The 4,214-nt window shown below is 34.6% G+C and overlaps 1 pseudogene; it reads right to left on the minus strand.

The window, feature by feature from the left end:
- Positions 1-1,137: 1,137 nt before the first annotated feature.
- On the minus strand, positions 1,138-2,137 carry LOC112582016 (annotated as a pseudogene).
- Between the last annotated feature and the right edge of the window lie 2,077 nt (positions 2,138-4,214).

Consider the following 4,214-nt stretch of genomic DNA (forward strand, 5'->3'; position numbering starts at 1 on the left):
AAACATTAAGAATAATTTTAATGTGGTAAATATTTGTAGAATACAAATTTAGCAGCGTTAGTAAATAATCTGTTCCCTTTAGAGATTATCAGTTTATCAAAATCACTTTTAGATTAATCTGGGTATTTATCCAAAAGAATAGAAATAAGGATCTTGAAGAGATAATATTAAAAGCATGCCTGTGTTCATTGCAGCACTGTTCACAGTAGTCAAGATGTAGAAACAACCTAAATGTCTATTGATGGATGATTGGATACAGAAAATGTGCTATATACAACAATGGAATACTATCCTGTCTTAACAAAGTATGACATTATGCTATGTGCATCGACATGAATGAACCTTGAGGACGTTGTGCTAAGTAAAATAAGGCTGTCACAGAAAGACAGATACTGCACAGTTCCACTTACATAAAGTATTTGAATAGATTCATAGAGTCGAAGTATGAAATAGTCATCACCAGGGGCTGGAGGAAGGGGGAAATGGGAAGTTATTAACCAGTGGGCATAAAATTTCAGTTAAGGAATATGAATAAGCTCTGGAAATTTTGCCTACAATAATGCAGCTATAGTCAACAATAATAACATGTTTCTTGTAGTTTGACATAAAACAACAAAATTTTGTAAAGCAATTATCCTAAAATTAAAAAAATAAATTTTAAAAAAGTTTAAAAAATTGTTAAGAAGGTAGATCTCATGTCCTTATCATAATAATATTTTTAATACAGTATAATAAATTGCAAGTGTTCTGTTACCATTTTATCTCAAAAGATATCTATCAACCCTATTAAAAAACCGTCAATCCTTATTTCTCTGGTAGATGTCTTAACAGACAGCTGGGTTTTCTCAGATAAGGAAACATAAAATTCATGAGTGTGTCTTACCTTACTGAAAGAGAAATTACATTCAAATGCATTATCTAAAGAAACAAAAAACTTTCTGATGTATGTCTTGCTGCTCTTTAACAGGTTTGGGTCTCCATTTGAAGCCTCAGAATTGCTGCCAGTAATCACTGTTCATTTCCTTGACTGATCCAAGATGAAAATAAAAAATTATTTGTATTAGGTTGGTACAAACATAATTGCAGTTTTGGACCATGAATTTTAAATCATTATAACTAGGCTCAAACACATCTTTATTAATCAAAATAGGAACCATTATAATCAACACATTTTTGCCAATGAGAATTAAGTTTGTTTATTCCTGTAGCATAAAAATTGGTGCTTCAGAATTCATCCAGTTCTTGGAAAGCATTTTCTGCCTCCTGCTGGTTGTAGAAAGTTTTTGCCTGCAAAAAGTTGTCAAGGCAGTTGGTTGATAAGAGCTCAGGTGAATATGGTGGATGAGGCAAAACTTTGTCCCCCAGTTCGTTCAACTTTTGAAACATTGCTTTTGCGATGTGCAGTTGAGCATTGTCATGGAAAAGAATTGGGCCCATTCTGTTGGCCAGATGCAAGCGTTGCAGTTTTTGGTGCATCTCACTGATTTGCTGAGCCTCCTTCTCAGTTGTAGTGGTTTCACTGGGATTCAGAAAGCTGCAGTGGGTCAGACAAGCAGCAGACCACCAAACAATGACCATAGCCTTTTTTTGATGCAAGTTTGGCTTTGGGAAGTGCTTTGGAGCTTCTTCTCAGTCCAATCACTGAGCTGGTTATTACCATTGTCTTGTAAAATCCACTTTTCATCACACGTCACAATCCAATTGAGAAATGGTTCATTGTTGTGGCATAGAGTAGGAGAAGACGACACTTCAATGCGTTTTTTATTTGTGGTCAGCTCATAAGGCACCCACTTACTGAGCTTTTTCACCTTTCTGATTTTCTTCAAATGCCAAACAACCATAGAATAATCAACATTTAGTTCTTCTGCAACTTCTCATGTAGTTGTAAGAGATCAGCTTCAATGATTGCTCTCAATTGATCATTGTCACCTTCCGATGGCCAGCCACTATGTTCCTCGTGTCCAAGGCTCTGGTCTCCTTTGCAAAACTTTTTGAACCACCACTGCACTGTACATGCATTAGCAGTTCCTGGGCCAAATGTGTTGTTGATGTTACAAATTGTCTCCACTGGTTTATGACCCATTTTGAACTTGTATAGGTAAGTCACTCTAATTTTCTTTTTGTCTAATATCATTTCTATAGTCTAAAATAAATATAAAATAAACAGCAAATAGTAAGTCATTAGCAAAAAAAAAAAAAAAAACAAAGTGAGAAATGTGCATTAAATTGATATATACCATTTATTTAAGAATGTATTCCAATATCAAATAGCAAAGTTCAACAGTGTAAAACAGCAATTACTTTTGCACCAACCTAATAAAAGGGGAAAATCCTCACTCTTGTGAAAGCCAGAAAGCAGAATGATTGATAGCAGTTTCTTATGTTATTGATAGCAGTTTATTATGTCATAACTAGATTAGGATTTCTTAAACTTTACTATGTATAAAAATCACCTATGGAGCTTGCTAAAAAGAAAGCCTGGTTAGTCCCACCTCCTGAGATTCTGATTCATTCAATCTGGCTGGTGTCCAGGAAGCTGCCATTTTTACGGCACAGCTTTAATTAGACCTTAAGAGATTCAGAATCTAATGATCATTGGGGCATACTTTGAAAAACAACATATTTGTGACAGGTGTTTAGAGGTTGCAGAAGGTAGTTTTTTAACTGTGCTAATAATGGGAAATTAAAGAGAATGACATCTTCTAAAGTATTATTGACTGTATTCTTTTCTTATTCTTTCTAATAAGATATATAGGATTCAGAGACATTTCACCAAAGGTGATACTCTTTACTAAACCATTAATCAAGTCACAAAAAGAAAGAGGAATTTTCCCCTTCTTCAATATACCCAACTTAAGATGTTAACTATATTCCTTACTAAATGTGAATTTATCAAGTTTATCATTACTAAATATACCACATAGTCATTAATAGCAACTATTAAGTCTTTAATATATGCTGGCCTCAGCTCTAGGTATTTGGCTTGAATCATCTCATTTAATCATCAGAAAACCTCATATGAGTTAAGTGCTATAATTATTCCCATTTAATAAATAGGAAATTGAGATAAGAAGATTAAAACATTTGCATAAGATCACAAATCTTATAAGATATAGTAATTCTATATTTTTCGGAGGTATTAATAAAAACTCTCACGTTAACTAGGATATCTATATATCTACATAAGGCTATCTATGTAAGGCTTTTTATCTTGAAATTTGTCCTTGTAAGCTCTACATATTTCATAAATCATTGTTTTGTGAGATACTATATAGATAGCATATTAAAAAGCAGAGATATTACCTTGCCAACAAAGGTCCGTCTAGTCAAGACTATGGTTTTTCCAGTGGTCATGTATGGATTTGAGAGTTGGACTGTGAAGAAAGCTGAGCGCCGAAAATTGATGCTTTTGAACTGTGATGTTGGAGAAGACTCTTGACAGTCCCTTGGACTGCAAGGAGGTCCAACCAGTCCATTCTAAAGGAGATCAGTCCTGGGTGTTCTTTGGAAGGACTGATGCTAAAGCTGAAGCTCCAGTACTTTGGCCACCTGATGTGAAGAGTTGACTCATTGGAAAAGACTCTGATGCTAGGAGGGATTGGGGGCAGGAAGAGAAGGGGACAACAGAGGATGAGATGGCTGGATGGCATCACCGACTCGGTGGACCTGAGTCTGAGTGAACTCCAGGAGTTGGTGATGGACAGGGAGGCCTGGCATGCTGCGATTCATGGGGTCTCAAAGAGTCGGACATGACTGAGCAACTGAACTGAACTGAACTGAACTGATACAGTTAATAAAAAGGGAACATTTTTTATAAAAAATAAACTATAAAATATTATGTCTGTCATTAAATTACACATGCATTAAAATCTTGATGTAGATCTGTAAACCCATTTGACTGAAACCTTTTTTTCCATTTTAATCAGCATTTTACTTATGATTCTTCATCATTCATAACAAAATGAGAGACCTTACATTAATAAAGTCTATAAATTCCCTTGCAGAGTTATGAAAGAAATATGAAGTTGACTTCATATTTCAAAGGTCACAAGTACATCTGGTTGAGTATATAGTTTGTGCAAAAATCCACCTCTTTTTTTTTTCATTATACTACAGTAATAGATGGGTTCTTCTTAAAATCTTTTTGAAACACAAAACAGCAAGAGTTGATTCAAGTAAACCATGTGTCTCTAAATAATCAAGCTTAGAAAATA

Source organism: Bubalus bubalis, chromosome X (genome assembly GCF_019923935.1).
Source record: "Bubalus bubalis isolate 160015118507 breed Murrah chromosome X, NDDB_SH_1, whole genome shotgun sequence".
NCBI classification, from domain to species: domain Eukaryota; kingdom Metazoa; phylum Chordata; class Mammalia; order Artiodactyla; family Bovidae; genus Bubalus; species Bubalus bubalis.